Source organism: Falco biarmicus, chromosome Z (assembly GCF_023638135.1).
Source record: "Falco biarmicus isolate bFalBia1 chromosome Z, bFalBia1.pri, whole genome shotgun sequence".
NCBI lineage: Eukaryota > Metazoa > Chordata > Aves > Falconiformes > Falconidae > Falco > Falco biarmicus.
The window spans coordinates 54,917,432-54,939,879 of record NC_079311.1 but is presented as its reverse complement, the minus strand read 5'-3'; the positions used below and the strand labels follow the sequence as shown (position 1 = coordinate 54,939,879).

General features: G+C 38.9%; 1 protein-coding gene across 4 annotated transcripts in view; it reads left to right on the top strand.

Annotated features, from left to right (window-relative positions):
- Positions 1–22,448, top strand: part of UHRF2 (ubiquitin like with PHD and ring finger domains 2) — a 96,831-nt gene that overhangs the window by 37,040 nt on the left and 37,343 nt on the right. The gene's annotated exons all lie outside the window — the stretch shown is intronic.

The following is a 22,448-nucleotide window of genomic DNA, read 5'->3' as shown; positions in this document are numbered from 1 at the left end:
GAGATTGCTGGAGGCAACAATAAGGTTTCATGTATTTGTGGTTCAAATTGATCAGTGTGTTTTATTTATATTCCTTTATGTTAGATATCTATACATTTATATTTTTATATATGTTATATGTTCAATTCTATTGAAAGCTGAAAAATCTGTTTTCAGTAATTTTTGAGCTAATTGGGAACCCGTAGGTCTCACTGAGTATTAGTCATCTCTGACAATTTGAGTAAGTTTCTGAACCAGCTAACTGAATTTGTAAATAACAAAGTATTTATGTGGGTATTACAGCTTCTGATAAGTAGAATGTAGAACTGTAGGATGTAGGAATTGCAAGTTTTCATGTGGCTGAACTTGCCTGGGTATCTTTGCTTTGTTTGCCTTTGTCATTAAAAACTTACAGTTCTTTAGGAGCAGTGTTTTCTGGAGAAATCCATATGGGTATTACTGTCAGTAAGTTGTGCGATTGTCTTCTTAGGGACAAACAAGATGACCAATCTTCATTGGCAGTCTACTTGAGGAATTCATTGTAACCTTCCTACTCATTAGCTTTCCTCATTCCTTTAATGCTACTCTTTTCTGTTACGGAAGGGGTTAAAGCAAATGGATCCAACCTGCCACCTCCACCGTTGCAGAAGATGGGGATGTATGGGTACTTACATGGAGTGAAACTGATTTTAAAATTACACTGGAACTGAAGTGATTTTTTTTTACCTAAGAAATTATTCTTTTAATCTTGGCATGTATGACATTTGCTCAATGAGTAGTGTCATGATTCTGGGAGTATATTCCTTAAAATGAATTGGACTAGTTGCATCATAGTGTAGGTTTTTTCATGAGAAAGGAGAGTTGTTGTACCTGTAGGAAGACTTACAGTGTAGGACATGATTAATTGGAAAAGGCACACATAAGACTTACGATCAAGTGCAATTCAGTATTTTGTGTTAAAAAAAAATAAAATCGTACCTAGTACTGGGAAATAGGAAAGACGCTGACTTAGTAAACCATGCAAGTGGTAGAGCAGCCGTATGGACTTGCTCTGTAGGTAAAGCAGAAAAAAAGGAAACCTTTAAATGTAAAGCAAGGAGAAATTGAATACCTAGTTTGAATTATTAACTTCGAAGGGAAGAAAGATTAAGAAATGGAGGCCAATGTAGAGACATGAAGATTTTCATTGTAATGTAGTATTTGTATGGCATTTGGTGAATCAGAAGTAGTATTCATGACCTTCTACAAACAGAACTGTCCAGATACCACTTTACATGAAGTTCAGATGTCCATTGGCAACATTATCTAAAACTGTTGTCTGCATGGATTCTTTCAGAGTTCTTCACATTTATTAAAATGTGATAATCAAAATATGTTAGCAAAAGCAAACACCTGTTGGCTAATAAAAAAGTTTGTTCATGATGATTGGAACTCTATAGGATAGTCTTTTTTTATCTAAATAAGCTGGTAGTTATGCTTCAAATCAGCGTTTGGTAACCTTAAGTACCGTGGCTGCTGTGACAAGTACCATGGGGTTCCCCGTAGTATTGGCATGTACTATCCTCTGAAAGCAGTTGGGGGGAAAAAGGCATTCGACAAATATCTTGTTCTAGGGTGGTGACTTTAAATCCATTTTTCAAATGAAATCTTATTTCAGTGAATTTTCTTCCTGATTAAGCATTCAAGCTTCATTTACTTGTTGATAGATTGTATATGCATAATCAACTAGTCTTCAGAAAGTGGTTATCTGAGCCCTGCTGTTTCTGATACTTACCAAGGAGTAATTCTGTATCACCTGTGCTACCTAAGTTATTCCTCTGAATTAGCAGTAAAAGAAGAAAATAGTGTTTCAATGTTTATTAATATATATTAATATACTAATGTAATAGACATATTACAAAATATTTTAATATAAATTAGTTTAGAGTCATAATATGATTATGTTATAATATTACTTTAGACTAAAATAATGTAATTAATATATGAATATTCTATATTATTGATATGTTGTCATTAATTCTTACCATAATGATAGCATTAGTTAATTGTTTTAAATAAAGGTGAAATGTATTTTTAGTGCTTTATGAGTATATGTTAGTGATTGATTGATTGATTGTATATTAATGACTAATTATTTGTGTACCACTTAAGAACAACCTTAGCAGGCAGTAAAGGGAGGCAGAGTTCTCAGGTTTGCTTCAGATACGTTCATGGCTTGGACTATTTCCCCTTTCTGGTGTTATGTCAAAGAGGCTTTGTATAAAACAGTTTTGTACCCAATAGCTGAATGTTTGGTTTATTGATCTTGGTTGCTTTTGACAAAGATTTGTGAAGCCTTTGGCACAGTGACAGGAAATAACAAGAACACGTACTGTTTGTAGTTATGCTTTGGAGCTGGTATTGCAGGTACTTCTTTTTTACTCTGTGTGTTGACATGTGCATTTGTTAGGTGTTACTTTTACTTATGTCTCAGTCATAACCTAAAGGAAATGTTCTCTGCGGTCTGTCATCAGAAGTTCATCTTTTGGGAAACTGATGTGGATTAGAGAATATTACCGAAGAGAGAAATGAGACTGAACAGGGGATAAAAAGTCATCATTATACAGAAGAGTTGACCACATATTAGTAATTCTCATTTGTACTCTATTTGCATTGCCACTGAAGTATGTAATGCAGGATGTCCAAAAACTATCCAAGATACAAATACTAGGGAAACAGCAGTGCTTTTCGCAATGGAATATACATGGCTCTAGGACCATAGGTCTCATGATTATGCATATGGTTCAGAATGGTCTGTGTGTGTGTGGTACCTCTGAACTGATTAACGAAATTTGCAGGGTGTACCTCTATTTTTAAACATCCTCTGTTTCTTTTTTTTGGGAGTGTCTTCTGTTTCATGATGAAAGCAGTTATTTGTACTCCAGAGTATTGCGACTTGTTGTCTTTGCTCTTTAAAAGGCATGTATCAAATACTTGTTACTGATAGGTAGTTGTGAGGCAAACTGTCACATTTTATTTTAACATTGGAGCTGGCTTACATCATCAAAGTCACCCCACCAGGTCAAACCAACTAGTTCGAATGGTGCTTTGCATTTTGTCCTTGCTAGATTTCAAGATAAATAAGAGACAAAACCATATCTTACTTTTCTTCAGTTAGCCTTTGAATGTTTCAGTTATCAAGGACTCTGTCAATACCAAGACTTGTATTTTGTTTAAGCCTTTGGAGTTAGACAAGAATGTCGGTAAAATCTGTTCACTTTGCAGATCTTACACCTCTTGGACTATGTATTTAATGAATTTGAGGTATTTACACAAGCAGCCTTAATGGAAAGTAACAGAAAGGGTCCCAGATTTTCCGATTTACATTTGTCATCTTGTAGTTTTGCAGGTTTTTGTGTGAGGCTTCGTGCTCCCAAAAAGGAAGGATTGTTTTGTGTTCAGATCATTCTGTCTGATTTTTCAATAGGCTTATTATGTTTTCTGTGTAACCTGCAAGATCTGGGGCTTATTAGAACACAATGTTTGCCGCTTTTTTTTTTTTTTTTTTTTTTAGGATATTTTTCTGTTTATCTTCTTTTAGACTCCTTTTATTCGTGTCTGATATGTTTTTGTTCTCAGAAGGCAGTATGATATTTTTTCAGTCTTTATGCTATCTGTACAGGTTTTACTTTTAGGTATTCCTGTCACTTCTTTTGAACAAATTTTTCTGTTTATATTTAACTTCTCATTTTTTAAGTAATTTGTAATACTTGCTTCTATAGCTTTGCAAAGGTACAGAATTTAAACACATCACAGAATAGTGAACTAACGGTGAAACAAGCCTTGCGTATTGTTCTAGAAGATTTGAAAAGTTCTTGTGCTTCTGTGGATTTCTGTCTAGATCTGGTCCAAAAAATAACATTTATTGGAAGATGACCCTTGTTTTGACACTTGTTTTTCTAATAGGAGTACCATACATCCTATCCTTCTCAGTATGTATTGTGATAATCAACACGTCACAGTTGTCATACTTTGTAGGTACCCAGTAGCGTAGTTCACATACTGCGTTTCTCCTTTAGGCCTGGAATTTCTCTCTATGTGGTTTATCCCTTCCTGATGCTCGTATACGTTTGAGGTGTGATTTTCTACCGAAAATAACTTTACAGTTTATTTATTTTAATGTAGCATCTGTGACTGTTGCTGGTTGATCTGGGAAGGCATTATTTTACTGGTATGTGGAATATTAACAAGATTTAATTGGAGCCATTTAAAAAAAACCACTTTCCTGCTGTGTTAGCTGGTATCCTAATAATAAGAATTCTAATTGCTGAAGAACTTGCCTGCAGCTTTCTTGCACAGACATAAAAATGGCCTATTTCTTCTAGGCAACAAAACTTCTGCAAGGGTGAATTTGTGTCTTCCTCTTTCATCTTCTCCTTATGACTTCAGTGGAGCTGGTCACCTCCTTTGAAGAAGAGGCCTCCTTTTGAATCAACGCAGCTGGTTCAAATCAAGACAGATTCTGGTTGTCCAAGAAGCCTGCTGGGATTTTTCATGGTGGTTCTGTAGAGGTGATGCCTAGAACTTCCCAAGCACTTCTGTGAATGGCTTTTCCCTAGTCTCCACAGCAGAGATGGCTCTTTTTGTGATACACAGCCTTAGGTAATAATCTCACAATTCTTAACAGGAATAACTCTAACTACAGGAAGAGTATGTTGGATCCCACTTAATTATCCTGTTGACAAAAGAACTCATGTTTTTGGGGGTGGTGGTCTGTGTGTGTGTGAAAAGAATGATTGTTTGATCATAAGAAGTGAAGTTTACTGGAAATCAAAATGTTTCTTTTTAAAGTCCAGATTTTTGATCTTGCTTCAATTGTGATTTCATTTTTGAGGAAAAACCCAAGAATTAAAAGATACAATGGACATGAAGACAGGAACAGAATATTATTAAAGAGACTTTTGAGTAGCATACAGTGCCTCCTCTTACATAAAAAAAAAGGAGTCTGGGGTGCAGAACAAACTGCCCGGAAGGTATTGGAATGCACTGTCACCTACTGGGACTGGAGAAAGGTTGGTGTCCAGGATGTGTTGCTTCCGTCAAATGCGAGAGACAGAAGAACAGCTGACTAACAATAGTTCATGAAGAGCACATGAGCAGAGTGAATCCTTTAACCACTTGCTGTGGTAATTATCCTCTCCACAAAGGTCATAAATGAGATAGAGTACCTTGGTTCAGCACTTACGAAATGAAAACCAGCAAGTTTAGAAAGAACTGAAAGAGCACATTTTGAAGGGTATTTGGCTGATTATATGTATCTGTTATTACAGATACTCTTTTCCTGTTTCTTCTTTCTCCTTTCCCTTCTTTCTCTTCAGAAAAAAAATATCCATTTTACAAACACTCTCTGAATAGCTATGATGGCCAGGTACTACACAGATCATAGCTATTCCTCCATGCACTTGATTCTCCTGCTGTCTTTGTTTTTGTGCTTTAAAGAGGACAGATCTTCAGGAGGTTCTGTTGTCCAGAGAGGAGTGGAAGGATTACAGTTTTAAGATTGCTCACTAGTAATTATTTTTCTTACATAGAAGAGATATTTTCTCTTGATACTGCCCTCTTCCCCATTCATAAAGAAAGAGCATGAAAAGTAATTTATTTGTCCTTTGTGCTACTTCCCTGCACATTGCCTGTTCCTAACTGGCAGTATGGAGAAACTGGTGTTTGTTTGAGTGTTTCAGTTTGCTTTCCCAAAATGGAGGGAAAGTAGACTAGGTGCTTTCAAATGATGTTGAGTCTTTTGGACTGTGAATATAGTGTTCCTTTATCCTGAAATTCAAAATCTGAGTTGCAAACCAAGTCTGCCTTACTAGAGATAGCATTATCTCTCAAGCTAAGTAGCCCAGTTACGTGGGAGCTGCTCAGTCCTGCTGGTGAAAGGGTAAGATTTTGGAGGACAGATCCTCTCAAGGGAAAGGAGCAAGGAAGTACTGTGCATGAAAACGTGGTTAGTTGCACGCTTCATGTCAACCAGCATTTGACTTTTAACATCATGGGACCCACAATTGGGTTCCCATCTGTCCCTGAAGTCCCACTGGAGGATCAAGGACTAGGAACATTTATTCCAACAGGCTGGCCAACCTCCTGAGTAGACGTTTGGGTGGTGAAGGAACATTACAACCCATGGTTAAGTGAGGTATTAGCATGTGCAGGGAAAGCAAAGGGTACAGTGCGGTGGGAACAAGAGAGGCCTTGGGACTGATAGAAGAGGGATACCCATCTCAAGTGCATGTATACAAATACATAACAGCCTGGGGAACCAGCAGGATGAATTAGTTCTGCATATAATCGTGGAACTATGATGCTGGTATAGTGGAGACACAATGGGACAGCTCACGTGACTGGAGTGAGAGATGGATGGATACAATCTTTTAAGGAAAGGCAAAGATAAAGAGGGTGGAGCTGCTATGATGTGAAGATGTTTGGATGTAAGGAGCTCTTCAGTGGCATGACAACAGCCTGATAGAGAGCTTGTGGATGTGCATGGGAGAGGCAAAAAATAACATCATGGTGGTAGTCCCACCTGAGGTGAGGAAGAAGACAAAGCCTTCTTCACAAGTCTCTGAATCACAGGCACTGATTTTCATGGACGACTCGTTCCCTGATATCCACTGGCAGGATAACACTGGAACACAAGCAGTTAAAAGGTTCTCTGGAAGATGTCAGGAATAACTTCTTAATAGAGGTACTGGATAGATCAATAGGGTGATATGCAGCTGGATCTGATGTTTGTTATCAACAGCTGCTTGGGGATTATGTGATTGATGGTAGCCTTGGCTATACTAACTGAAATCCAAGGTCCTGATGGAGCTGAGGAAGGAGAGTAGCAGAGCATAGATTCTGGAATTCAGTAAAGCAGACTTCAGTTTCATTCAAGGAACGGGTTGATGAGATAACATAGGAGGTAACTATGAAGGGTAAAGGAGCTCAGCAGAGTTGACAGGTGTTTAACAACCTCCTCTGAATGTGAAGACAGTTCATCCTGGTACTCAAGAAACTAGTAGAGGTATTGGAAGACTGGCAAGGCTGAACAGGAAACTGATGACTTGGCTCCAGGGCAAGAAGTCAGTAGGTAGGAGTTGGGAACAGGGACAGTGTAAAAAGGAGGAATTTTGAACATGTAAGGATTGGTGTTATGAGAACCAAAGCTTGTCTAGAGTTGACACTTAGACATCAAGGGCAATGGCAGAGAGCTTTGCCTAGTGCTTTGGCAGTAGAAGGCTGAATAAGGAAAATATGGGTCTATTGATGAAACAGACATGATTCAGTTTCAACAGACACTGTCTTCATCGCCATAGTATTCACTGGCAGGGTCTCTTTGGTAGCTCTGCCTAGTGAAGGCATTTGAGGAGAGTCTTCTGCAGTGAATGAGGACTGAGTCAGGAAGTGCTTACAAGAACTTGACTAATGCAAGTCCTTGGAACCAGATGGGTTGCATCTAAGGTATGCTAAGGGTACTGGCTGATTCTGTAGTGATGCTCCTCTGTACCATATTCAAAATGTCATGGACATCAGGGAGGTCCTTGAAAACTGCAGAAGGCAAATGTTGCATCTGCCTTCAAAGAGGGCTGGCAGTCAGCCTTATTTCAGTCTAAGGAAAACAATGGGACAGCCCTGTTGAAAGTGCTGGCCATGTAAAGAGGAGTTGGAATAGCCATGGTGAATTTTTTTCCAAGAGCGAATCATGCCTTACAAGACTGGCTGCCTTCTGTGATAAAATGATTAGCTCTGTGGCCAACGGGAGAGCAATAAATGTTTGCCTCAACTTGTAACAGGTCTTCTGTGTCTTGTAGTATCCTATCCTGATTAAGATGATGTGATCTGGGTGGATGGGCAGTGGCAATGCAGTGCGGAGTTTGCAGAGACACCAAATTGATGGAAACTCAAGGGCAGTACTGCCTGTCAGAGGGACTTGAACAGACAGGAGGAATGGGCTGACAGGAGACTCATGAAAGTCAACAAGGATAAAGTTTTTCTTGCTCCTAGGAAGGCCGAGCCGCTTGCAGCAGTACTGGCTTGGAAGCAACCCTGATGAGAGCAACCTGTGGGTCTTGGTAGACAGCAAGCGCAACATGAGGCAGCAGTGTGTAACGAAAGCTAACAGTATTGGGGCTGTTTGAAGAGAAGTATAATCAGGAGACTGGGGAAAGTGATTATTCCCCGTTACTAAGCACTAGACTACATCAAGAATACTAGATTCCACCCACCCCCAAACACATGCATCCCCTACTTCAATGCTCAAAAGAGAGACACATAAACTGAAGGGAATTCAGCTAAGGGCTGCTGAGATGGTTTGGGAAGCACAGTGGTATATGGCAGGCAGACCAGAGATGATGGGAATAAATTGCAACAAGAGGGAAAGGAAATCGCTCGTTTGGATTGCATTCAGTAACTTAACTTTCAACTGCTTAATTGTCATGTGTTAAAGCATTAATTGCTTTAACAACAACAACAAAAGCATAAGTACCAAATGTTAAAATTTGGAATGTTTTGTTTCATAACCATTTCATAATTACCATAAGATAAAAGTATCTTTTGAAGATGAAGAATGGGTTGTGTTCAATCTTGATACTTCTGTTTGTTTTCCCAGAAGATGATCTGTATCTTCAGCACTTTTAACACTATTCTTTCTCTAATAAACATCCATACTTGGAAACACAGTCTTTTGACTTTCTAGTGGGTGATTTTTAAAAGTGGTTTCAAACTTACTTTACTCACTGGGATCAAACTAATTCCAAACAGAAGAGGAAGAAAAGGAGACAAACTTCAGTGCAAAAAGGCAAAGACTCTGGGGAAAAAATGGTGGTGAGCACAATGTTAGGAAAATCATTATTAAAATAAATAAAAAGGAGTGGTGTTGAAATATATTAATATATTTATACATCTAAGAGTCATTGAGAATGGAAAGGAGCTCTTGAGGATGCTCAGGCAGGATCAGCTATAACAGTTTGCCTTGGGACTGTGTCAGGTTTGGTTTTGAATATTGTTATGGGTGGAAACTCAGCAACCTCTCTGAATAGTCCCTGTAAAAAGGTGTTTTGTGTGGTCAGAGGGAATTTCACACATTCATGTTTGTGCCTGTTACCTCTTGTCCTGGCAGTAGGCGCTGGTGAAAATAGTCTGCCTCCCTGTTTCTACACGTGGATAAGAGCTCTCCATGCACAAGCCTTCTCTTTCTCGTATCAAAGATGTTGCTAGTCTGTTGATCATTTTCCTAGACTTTTTCTAGAACTACACTGGTAATCCCATGTCTTACTCTGGGGATCCCAGACCTGGCTTCATCAGTGCTGAGTAGTGAGGAAGGTTCACCTTCCCTCTACCTGCTGACAGTGCTCTTAGTGCAGTCTAGGAGGCATTTGACCTTGTTTGCTTAGAAGGGCACATTGCTGGTTTATGGTCAGCTGCTTGTGCATAAGTCCTCAAGACCTTTATTGAGGTTGGAGAAGGTGATCGCTCCAGCTCCACTGGATCCTTTTTCTCTTCAGGGTTGTATCTCATGGGATTTTCCCAAGCAGGTTTCTGAAGATGTTGCAGTCTCCTCTCCTGAAATCCAGTATTGTCTTGCTTTTTACCTTGCTCCCTCCTCTGAGGATCCTGAACTCCATCATCTCATCATTATTGCAGCCAAACTGCCCGACTTTAATGTCCCATGACCAGTTCTTTATAGTTTGTAAGTATTGAGTCTAGCAATACACCTCTCCTTGATCACCTGTGTCAGGAAATGATCACTGCACTCCAGAAGTTTCTTAGTTGCTTGTGTTCTGTTCTGTGGTCCTTCCAGCAGATTGGAGGGTGCATCAAGTCCCTGTGAGAAACCGAGTCTGAAAACACGAAACTTGCAGTTTTCTGAGGAAAGCCTCATATACTTTCCCCTGATTAGGTCTGTAGCAGGCACTTATTTTGTTCTATCGCCAATATTGTTCTCTCTGCTAATCTTCACATAAGGGGCGACTACCCCTCCTTACCTTTCTAGCCTGGCTTTCCTGAAAAGCCCATATCCATTTGTCACAGCACTCCAGTCATGTGAGCTATGCCACCATGTCTCCATGATCCTGGTGAGGTCATGAACCTGCAGTAATTATGCAGACTTCTTTCTTTAATTCCTCTTGTTCGTTCCCCGTACTGTATGCATTGCTGTATAGGTGTCAGGGAGGCACCAAAATGTGCTGATTCCCCAGAATGTGCATGAGAGCTTTCCCCATAAGGCTCTTCTGCTGGCATTTCTTTCCTTACATGCCTAAATTTCATGTGGTTGCACTTCTGCTTTTTTTAATGTTCCTTTTCTTCTGATCACTCCAGGCCCTGAGTTGCCTATCCCATCCACAGTTCTCTCACTTGTTTGTTGAGGAATCTCCAATGTTTATAACCAAAAGTCTATGAGCATTTTTATATATCTAAATAAAAATGAATAATAATGGAATCATCACAGATTCCAAACATGAGACCTAGAAAGGCTGTATTGTCGTTATGCAATAGATATACATATTTAATATTGTGCACTAATGGAACTGGACATCATGGCATAGGTATTAGATGTAAGTTGTCTGAAGGGAATTGCGCAATACAAGGAATGAAGACGTTCCAAAATAAGCAACTGCCCTCTGTAGAAGAATGGCTGCAGAAGCGTGGCCTTAGAATCTCTGAAGATCTGCACAATCCAGGCCTGGTATTAGAATAGGCCTGCAATTAGAATTGTGCTGAAGTTGCTGTGCTGAAGATAACAAGAAAGGTAGCCTTGAGCTATTCTTGAATCCTGAGACCAAGTAATTACGTTGTGCCAACAGGCCGTGGCTGTAACAAGCTACAGCTGCTGGGAAAGCAGGTGCAGGGCCAAGAAAGATGGGGACCGGTATGGGAAAATAGGGAGTAACAAACTACAAGGCTGCAGCACAGCAACACAATTAGCTACATGGATAGAATGCTCATTTTAGTCATGATAATTAGGGGCGTGAGAACCGCACGTGTTTAGAGACTACTAACCAATTATTATATTTCTGCTTCACGAATATGCATGTATCGGTTCTATATAAGCAGTGTTAGAAACTAATATAAAGTTGAGCAAGATGCATAACTCATATTGAGCGTCTTCTTGACTCCAGCGAACCCTTCTTCCAACAGCCCTCTAAATTCCGAACAGAACTTTTTCTCTCTGTAGCTCACAGTGTACTTTCTGACTTTCAGGAATTCTTAGTGAGATGGGGTTCATCCTGTTTTGAGCCTGGATGCCAGGCTTTTTCATGAAAGTAATGCCACCATGTGCGTAAACGCCATGATAATCCATTAATTACTTCTAGACTAGAAATGCGGTTTTGGCTTTGAAAGCAAGTCTCGGTTGCCTGTGGTTAGATATGAGGCATTCTGTGGGAAATGTCTTCCTGTGTTTGTATTTACTGTTTTATGGTGGGCACCTTCAGATCTTCTTTCTTAGTTTCTTGGTTGGTTGTTTTAGGTTTTGGGTTCTGGTTTTTTGTTTGTTTGTTTGTTTTCAAGCACTTTATTTATTAACTTAGGATTTACTATTCTAATTTTATTGTACAAAGTACTTACCATGTTTCTGTGTTTTCAAGACTCATCCTTTGCTGCTTGTTTTATGGAAAACCTTTCCATCCTGACAGCATCCCTGTGGGTTTTGTTTTGAAGGGAGGTGCTTTTTCTCACGTCTCTGTTTTTTCAACTTAGATTGTTACTTAATCCCGCTGGGTACACGGATTAGTCTCCTATAACTGTAAAAGTTCATGAAGAGTATTTGTGCAGCATCTGCTCACAGAATTGTAACGTGATGTAAAATCTGGATAGAAGCTTTTAACCTCTTCTAGTAAGTACCACCTGTTTGTAGCTATGCCTCTTCCCAGTGCAGAAGAGTTTATTGGCTAGTCCAGACCGCTGTAACGATGCCTTGAGCAGCCTCTGCGTTGTTCTGAGTCTTGCAGTTCAGCCCACAAATGGCTAGAGAAGCCCGATTGTGCCCTGCAGCACCAGACACTGTTGGCCTGGCTTTGCATACGTGAAGCCTTGGTTTTTCCGCCCTTGCGGGTCCAGCCGGCAGTATTTACCCATTTCTTTGTGGACGTTTGGCCAGGCAGGCATTCCCCGCTGCGTGCCGCAGCCATGTGCGGGAGCTGTGCGTGCCGGCCTGCACTGGGTCCGGCCTTCTGCTCTGTCTCCTCAGGGGGTGTCTGGGCACGGGGCAGAGCCTGCTGCGCTGCTGTGGTAAACAGACTGTTGGGATCCGACAGCGTGACTTGCTGTCCTGTCAGGCCAGTGCTTTCCCCTTCTCCCAGGTATTAGGCTTACGCTTGCTTCTTTAACGTTCGTCTCCTTTACAGATCCCATGCTAAGGAAGAAAGGAATAGTCCTGCATCCAAATCTGAGTCTGGCAGCATGAACTGTAATACATGGTTTTGTAAATGCACCAAGTGTTACACCTGCTACTGAGGTTGAAAAAAGTAATGTCCTGGCTAGCTTGTGTGTGCATCCACAACGTGTATTCGTAGGTTTGGGAGTTGAGTGTGTACGTGGGTTTTTTTGTTTGGTTTTTTTTAAAGACCTTAACAATTCATATTAGATTATGGTATTTTTGGTAGTAAGGTCTTCCGTGTATCCTGGCAAGTAGCTTGTTTTTTTTTTTAAATTTATTATCTTAGCACTATATATATAGAGAGAGAGAGTAGTAAAATCTTTGTACAGTTGAAAACTTGTCTTGTGTCTTTGTCATTGTAGTGGCTTGTGTAATAAAAATATATAAAGTTGAATTAAAAGCACAGCTGATACAATCCCATTTTGTAGCTGTGCATTTGTATTTTCATGATAAATCAAATGGGTATGGGATATTCTGAAAAATCCTTGAAAATATTGTTTGTGTTTCTCCTTGCATACAATACAAAATGAAACAACCTCCATTGTTTTCAGATCAACCTAGCAGAATTTGGTCAAATTATCTATGTAATATGCTGTCTTCATATGGGAACATTTTGTAGGCTAACTTCAAAACAAGCTTGTTTAAAGTCAGATCTTCAGTCATGTTTGGTGAAGATTGTAGTTGTTTTATAGGCCTGTTTTAGCCTTTGTTTCATTCTGTGTAGATGATGTCTGTTTGCAGTTTCTTGAAACTACAGTTTAGCCTAAGTTATAGTTAATGTTTAAATGTAAAGCAACTAGTAGTATTTTTCACATTCCAGTATTTTATATCAGATTGAGATATTTTCCATTTAACATCCTTTGAAATATGCGTGCTGTAACATGTATCCGCTTTACTTTCAAAACATTCTTTTGGCTGATAGTGACTTAGAGTGAATATATTGAAGCGAACCTCAGAACATGGTTCTGATTTTTGAGAGTAGATTTCCTTAGAATTGTTTGTCACAATAGTACATACTTACTTCTCCAGCCTAATGATTTTAATGTGTTTGTAATTTAGTATATTTATAAAATTGATAAACAGTTGTTCACGAGCTCAGTTCAGGAACACAGTTTCTCTTTCGTCAAAGGCAAAGAAGAGTGTTTTTAAAAACAGTTCTCAGTTTAACAACTGTATATTTAGTAAGTTGGAATACAAGTTCATGCAGCTGTAAATGTGAAAGCACAAAGCGTAAAGACGCAATGAAATGCTGCTGATACGTACAGTAGGCGAACTCCAGCAGCTCAGCCGCTTCGAAGGGGATGATGGTAAAAGTTCTAACAAGCATTTTGAGTGGTAATATTGAAAAGATTGTTTGCATATTTCTGAAGAAGTTATCCAGCTGTGGTTTGATGATGGTTGAGAAAATAAAAGGGTTGCTGGCCGAAAGTTTTGCAGAAGCAGAGTATAGGTGAATTGGTCGTAAATGGGTTGTAAACAAAGTAGTGCGTGTGAAAACATAGATACTGACAATGGTAGTAGATTTGGTCCTGTTCTAATTTTTATATTGTTAACTGAATTCATAAATTTGGGAAGCATAGCCAACATTATGGTCTGTTAGATTTTACTCTGCTTGTGGCTGTTTCTCAGCTGACGTGGACAATCCACTTTGACAGTAACTGTAGAAGCTGACAAATTAATTGTTGTCTGTGGTGAACATGACTTAGTGTGAGTAAGGTTTTGCTCTTAGAAGGCCTACAGATAAATAATCATTAGGCACTTTTCCTTATAGTTCTTTGTGTGAATATAACCTCTGTGTGTATTTTTTGAACAATAAATTTCCCCCTGTTTTTATTCAGCATTTTATTTTGACTCCTAGTGTGTGCTGAAATATTTTTCTTTTAGTTCCAATGTGGTAAAGTGATAACAACAGAAAAGTAACTGAATCTCCTGGGCAATAAGAACCGATAGGAGTTTTTACCGTGTGGTAATTGTCATCTAACAGTTTTTATTTTCTTGAAGGTTGACCTTGAACTACCCAGGATAATGTCCAGTTATCATACTTGTAGTCAGTTGTAATTATGTATGTATGGAGTGTTTTGCAACCTGAAGGTTTAAAAAAAAAAAAAAAGATAGCTAGAAGGAGGTTCAGTTGAAGATTTGTAACTGGCTATGGCTAACCTGTCTAAAAGGAAAGCTTGTTTTAGGAATTCTGTTGTATTGAGGGGTCTGGCTCTGTTTTGGGATTTAATTTCTTTAAAGGATTTAGTGTACTTGCATGAAATACAAATGTAGTTTCACTTACTGTGTGTAATGTATAACTCAAGATTTTCTTTTAAATCTCATTCTTCATATAATGAGGTGAAGAAGTATGTTTGACAGAATAATATAACCCCAATTTTAATAGATAACCATAATTTTTAAGACATGATATGTAGCCTGATCCTTATTAAAGCTATTGTATGTGTAACATGGAAGAAGAATTAGTCTTTTAAGAACAACTAGCTGAGAAGAGATTTTTAGCTTTGGTAAGGCTTAACCATTTATTATTAGCCATCATGTGTTACAATGGTAGTTGGTGTTCCTTTGTGTTTCCAGATATGCAGCTGTGGCATTTGTTGGAACATACCAGCTTTTTAAAGTTATTTGATAGTATTTGCTTGCTCCTTATGTCACTCATGGCAGAAAATAAAATGTTTTCTGGGGTTCAGATGCTGGATATCTTTTAGGAAATACTGAGTCTGAAAGTTACTTTCTCAGTGCCCGTATCCTGAAGGAAGAATACCAGAAACAAAGAGGAGAAGTGTCTCCCATGACCTAATAGGTGATACATCTGTTATATCACTAGATAAAAAATATCTAGATATGAAGATAGTGTTGCTTATGCTAGTAAGATTGCAATTCTATGAGAAAATTCTTTTACCAGTTGTTACCTCCATGCAACTGGTTATATTTTTGTTGTTGTTTTGAGAGTTCTGTGTTTTCTAGCATTAGTTAGAGGAGTTGTTTTATTTAACTATATAAAAAAATATGTTGCATTTCAGCACTCTAAGGTTGAGATAATGTGCATGTGATTTTTTCTGATTAAAAGTTGATGATAAAAATCCATGCCTCTCCATACTTCACTTTTTGCCGTAATGCCTTTTGAAACACAGCATCATTGAACCAACTTATAAGTCTGTTCATGATACCTTTCAAGAAAACAATGTGATATTCATTGTAGTTAAAAGTCAATTTAATAGTTTAAATTGGCAGCGGTGGAATTTACTCCTAACAAATATTCTGCTGAGCTCAGGTTTGGCTTTTTTCCCAAAGATAAGGCTAGCAGTAACACAAGTGTCAGTAGATTTGAGAATACAGTTTTATGATATCTTGCCACCTTCCTTCTTGTCTACAGACTGTATGCAAAAAATTACATGTGATGAAAAGATATTATTTTTTTTAAAACAACTACTTTCTAAATTTCTGGAGAAAGTGCAGTCAAAAAGAGGGTATATTAAAGTAAAACAGCTCTCTAAACAATAAGGCAGTGTAGAGAAAGGGGAGGAAATGTTCCAAGTTTTTCCTAGATGCAGATTTGCTCATAATAGGGATAGTGTATTTAGACTACATTTGCAAGATGCAAAAACTGGGGTAAAATATGCTCTGCAAATATGCTGAAATTTTTCTGAGGTGTACTGGAATTTGAGAATATCTCTGTATCCCACGACATAAGCAAGGTCATGTTTGTAGCTGCTACATTGAGACTGTCACTATTGTTTCTTGACAAGATTTTAACTTCCTTAATAAATTATGCTTTAGATTTTCTGCAGATGCATGTGTAGTCGTATGCTTACTAATATCCAACATATTATTCAACTTCCGTGACTATTTTGACTTTTCCATACAGATCTACTTAAAGTTTAAGGTATGCTTGTTTATTTTTGATCTCTTGCTTTTTAAGCCTACAGATAAACAAACCAAATAAATACTACATGTATTTTTTGTATGAACATAAAACTTCACATTACTTAGGTGAAAGAAAACAGAATTCTTTATTTTGGTTTTAAAATAGATTCACTACTTAACGTTAGAAATAAGTCCTAGAGGAGTCAAGCTGGATAGGCGGGCAAGCAGTGGTATAGTTGAGGGAGGTCCTGACATAACTAGTTTTATAGCATTAGAGTGTCGGGAGGTAAGTTTTTTTGTTTGTTTTGTCTTAGCTTTGAATAATGTAGGACTAACAAATAATGTAGGGCAGTTAAGACTCTCCAAGGTTCAGAAAATAAGCAGGGAAACCTTGATGCTTTGAGAAGCTCAGTCTGTATTTGTTCGTTTGGTTTTCATGCCAGATACTATGTTTATGATTTGTCCTTTCTAGGTTTGAATGTATAGTGCTTTTATGACTGTGTGTTAATGGGTACATGTTGTAGATAATTCAAAGTGTCTTTGCATGCTGCTGCAGAAGAGAAGAGCTTCCACTCACCTTCCTTGCAGAGGTGTACTGGCACGTACAGTCCTTTTAGAGGGGTAGTTGTCCTTGGGAGTGCGCTTCTCTCCGTTTCAGGGACAATTTTCTGGCTAAACAGTTCACTTTAGACCTAACCTGGATATTGTGCCTTAAGTAGAGCTGCAGGTTTGGTAACAGCTGGAGGAATTTTAGGTGCTGTAGCCATTCACAGACTGGAAATATCTCCATAACCTTATGTTGTCGGAGGCATAGTTTGTTTAACAGAAGCTGGCATCCAGTGTTCTACTGTGGGTGGTTGGACCACTCATCCAGACTGAGGTGCAGAAAATCAAGACTTCCTGTGTTCACTGCACTGTATAGAAAACTAAATAAATCTGAGGGGTGTTACCCACAATGGCCAGAACTGCTTTTAAGTAATGCCCCCTAGGATGCAAGTAAAAATTATCTTAAACACATGGATTTTTCCTGGTCAGGAAAACTGTTCTCTATCTGATGAATGTATTTGTATTTGTATGTTCTGTTGAAATATCCCAAATCTTTGAAATCTGCTAGCATTTACTGTTTATGCATATGACCAATGATGGTGAATGTTTTCCCTCCAAAAACCGCAAAAGGGTCAAAATAAATACAGGTGCCCAAGTAAACAGCTGTTGGTACACTTAAAAGGCAATTGTAGTGAAGACACTACCAAAGTCCTCTCAACACCCGTTCCATGGAGACCTAAGCACTGTAGTGCTCAGGGCCACCAAAAAATGTTTTGTTGCATGTGTTTTTTTTCCTTGACTTGTTTTTTTTCTGCCTTAGTTAAGTCAGCATGTGACAGAGTCCAAGAACTGGAGTCAGCATAAGGGAAGTGGTGAGTGCAGACAAAGCGGTAGAGTGGGGAGCAACAGGTCCCAGACTGAAGCCTGTTGTTTCTGGAGGTGTGCTGTTACTGCAGTTATTTAATATGGGCCTAATATCTTGTTTCCCTGGCTATAGTTTGATTTAGTTTTGCAGCCTTGACCTTTTTATAGGGACATGCCACCTGGTTGACATGCTACAAAAGGATTTTCAGGTCACCTTTGTAATTGTTTCTTACAGATGTCCAACAAATAGGGCTCAGATGACTTGTTCACCTGATTCAGACATATTCTCAGGCTTTTGTACACTCTAAATATTTTGAAGAAACATAGCATTTTAATGTAGTCGTCATCTTCACCTGGAAAATACTTTCCATTGTGGCAATATTTAATCATTATTTTTACAGTTATTTTTTATTATTTCCCTGCTTCTGAGGAGACCCTTGTAATGGTGCAGTGCACTTCAGCTTTGCTAAGCAGAATCTTACACAACCATCTTCAAATACTAAACAGTAACCAATACAATACTTTGTTTTTTCATTCATAATAAAGCCTTCAAAAAACGGTATAATCTTCACTCTTCCCTAACTTGGAATTAGGCTGTGTGCTACTACTGGTCTATTATGTCCAGCACATCTGATGTCTATGAAGGAAAGAAGAAAAAAAAAATGCAGTTTATTTCTTGTTTTACAGGATGCTCACTGGATATTTTAACTATAAATGTCACATTCTTAGTAAAATGTTAAACTTCATAATCTTAATAATTAAAGCTGTGGTATTCATGGTCTGTATGCATGATCTGTATTAATCTGGTTGCTTGTGTAGTTTCAGATTTTGAAGTGTTTTTCTAGAACTAAAAGGGACTGCAGCAGTGCAATAGAATTAGAATAACTTTTGAAGAGGAAAACAGTTCAACAAGTCCAAATCTCCTTCATATTTTTGCCACTCATTTTATTTCTTCAGGTTGATTGTCCAAGTCTTCCGTGCTGTTAGAGATGTGTAATTCCCAGTCAATCTGTAAAAACTTAGACACTCCCTGTACTTTTTCTGCTGTAAAATGTGGTCCATTATCTGAAGAAATTTCTTCTGGTATGCCAAACCTAGGTATTACTTCTTTTAACAAAACCTAAACTGCTTCTCTAGCCTTGTTGGCATGACAGGGGAAAGCCTTAGGCCAACCAGAAAAGGTATCTATTAATACCAATAAATATTTATACCGGTTGTATCTTGGTAGTTCTGTAAAGTGTATTTGCCAGTGTTCCAAAGGTGTATTTCAAGTCTGTACAAATGTCGACTCTTTTTGCTTGGATTAATGCCAGGGCTCGAGTGAGGGCTGTTAATCCAGCTTTCTGGGCAGAAGTGTTGCTAGGTAATGATTTGTTTTCCAGTACTTCTGTATTTTTTCATCATTAAAGTTTCTGCCCCAGATCATGGTTCATCTCGAAGATCCAGCCTGCTGGAGTGAACTTGTTCAATAGTTGTTAAACAATCATCCTGTAATTCTCCAGTTTCCAAGGTTGGCAGTGGTGTAGCTGGGTAAAGAATAGAGGTTTGAGAGAGCATCACATCAACTTGCTCCAGCAACACTGCCTGATACTGAGCTAGTCAGCTTGGAGAAATCCAGTAATGTCCTTTATTTTCAAGGAGAGGGATCACAGTGTGGTGTACATACACAGTAAGGGGTTGGCCCAGTGTCACGTTTTTGAGACTCTGATCAGTTATGGTTGCAGCTGCTGCTCTCAAACAGGCAGACCACCTTTTGCTTACGTCACCCAGTTGTTTGGAGAAATATCCCACCATTCTCTTCCAGCTTCCTAACCGCTGTGTAAGCGCTCCCAATGCTACTTGTTGCATTTGATGCACAAACAATTGAAATGGCTTCTGCAAATTTGGGAGTCCCAATGCAGGGGCTTCTGTCAGCTTTCTCTTCATTTCATCAAAAGCCTTTCAGCATTCTGGAGTCCATTCTTACAGTTTCTTGTCCTTTTCTAGCAGCATATAAAGGTTTGGCTGTCAAGCCAAAATTTGGAATCCAGAGCTGACACTATCCAGCTGTTCTGAGAAGGCCTTGCAATTGTTTCTTTGAGGTGGGAACAGCAATTCTGCATATTGTCTCTACCCTGTCCAACACCCAGCTTTCTTGAAGCCCATATAGTGGACTTCCCTTTTTGCAGTCTGGGCCTTTTTTCTTGAGACTTGATATCCTGCATGGCCCAAGAAATTGAGTAAACTAATAGCCACCTCGCAGCACTGTTCCTGGGTATCTGACCCAATCAGTGTATCATCTACATATTGTAACAGTGAAATGGTTTCATACTCACCATGCCATTGCTCCAATTTTTATGCCAGTATATTACCATGTATTGTGGGGCTGTCCCTGGGGAAAGACAGTTGCATCTTTGGTCCTGCGGTCGGATTCTCCCATGCAAAAACAAAAATAAGTTGACTCTGCTTGTTCACTGGTATACAAAAGAAGGTGTCTTTCAGATCGAATACCATAAAATACACGTTAGTCCCTGGTATTGAGGTGAGGAGAGTATAGGGGTTTGAGACTACCAGGTGGACATCAACTGTCCGGGTATTGACTTCTCATAAATCTTATACCAACCTGTATTCCAAGGATTTGGGGTTTTTACTGGGAGAATTGGAACGTTAAATTCTGACTGACATTCTTTTAACAGTCCAAATTTTAAAAAAATAGTCTATTAATGGTTCCAATCCTCATGGGGACTCCAACTTCATAGGATATTGGTTTTTTCTTACCGATTGGACTCCTGGTTTCAGTTCAGTTTTTACTGGATCCATGTTTCCCACTCACCCTGGAATTTCTGATGCACAAACTAGTGGTATAACTGCATCCAAGACACCAGGAATCTCCTCCTCCATAGGTTTTTCTTTGGTGAGCAGACATATTTGTGACTTCGACACATTTTCTGGAGGAGTATTCAACTGGACAGAGTCCTCAGGAAAGGTTAATTGTGTATTTAACTTACAAAGCAGATCTCATCCAAGCAGTGGTAAGGGACATTCTGATATATAGAGAAATCTCTGCATTAATTTCACATCTCCGATCAGTAATTCCATTCGCTGTAAAAATGGCCTGTAAAAAAAATCCTGACAGGGTTTCCCTCCCTGTCACACCAACAACATTTATTTGGGTTTCACTTAAAAGTCCCTTGCAACTAGTTACTACAGAATGAGCAGTCTACTCAAGTGTCTAGCAAGAAATTTATTGTTTCATTCCTCAGCTTAACTGGAACCAGAGGATTGGCTGGGGATGTGGCAATAGATGCCTCTAGTCCCCTTCCATCTAGACCAATTTCTGCCATAACTCCTGTTGCCCCTTCTGACTCCCTTTTCTGCCTGCATGCAGTTGGTGGACATTCCTTCTTCCAGTGCCCTTCCTGGCTGCAATAGGCACATTGGTTGCCTCAGAGCGGTAGTTCACCGCATCCTTGCCCTTAGACTTATCCTCTTAATCCTCCTTACCCTCAGACACTCATTCCTCATCCTCGTCCCTGTCCATTAGCTAAATCAGCTAACACTGAGGTTTGAATTTTGGCTTGCCTCTTTTTCTTTTTCCTCTGCTTCATCTCTGTTATTATGCACCTTGTAGGCAACAGACATTAGCTGTGAAATCACCATTCCCTCTGCCTTTTCTGCCGTTTGAAGTTTTTTTTTTCTGATGTCTGGTGCAGATTGTTCAATGAAAAGCATATTAAATAGCATCCTGTTTCCTTTGCTTTTAGGGTCTAGATCAGTCCACTTACGAGCCACTTCACACAGGCTCTCATAGAAGGCTGAAGGAGATTCTTTGTCTCCTTATTTTACCTTATAATTTTGCAGGGTTCTTAGGTTTCTGTACTCCATTCTGAATGTCATACAAGATTAACCTCTGATACGGTTTCAGTCGGTCTAACCCCATGATCCTATTTGGGTCCCACTGGATCCTCTCTAGGGAGAAACTAATCAGGACTTGGAGTTCCCATAATTTTTTAAATCCAGACCTTCAGTTTTTCTAATTACTCATTCTTTGGCTTTTTCCAAAACCACACTCCTTTCCTCATATGTAAATAAATATTCTAATAGAGCTTGAATGTCTCCCTGATTAAGACTATGTGTTAATATCACCATTTTAACCGTGCTGTACATTCCATCAGGATTACTACAATAAGATCCAATTTCTCGTTTACAATTTAACAAGTCCAGGGTGGTGAATAGAACATGCACGTACAGTACCACTCCTTTAGACCCTATTGCCTCTGTAAAAGGTGCCTGCAATGTTGGCTTTTCTTTCCCGCTAGTCCTGCTTGAAACCAGACCCGCATCAGAAATAACCTCCTCACCATTAGATTCATTCCCTGACCCTCCTTATTTTGTCTGGGGTGGGGTGGTTACTAGCAACTGAACTTCCTTGCCATCTCTATTCTGATCTCCTTTACGTCGAGCATAATGAGATTTAGACTTCCCATTCTTTTACTTCCTTTCTTTAGACAATGAATATATCCCATTCTGATATTTTGAATCTACCAAATTACGCTTTTTTTCTAGTATCCCAATCATTTCTTAAAGCAAAGAACAAATCAACTTCAGGAACTTCATCTCACTTCTCTTGTCATTTACAAAATAACATCAATTGTAATACAATACTGTGTTTTAAAGGTCCATTTTCTGGCCATTTTTCCTGATGGTCCAAATTGTGGCCACCATTGATTACAAAATTGTTTTGATTTATCTTTTGGCATAGGGTCCCCTCCAGACTTACCCTAATTCTTTAGCAAGCATCCGAGGGGAGAGCAAA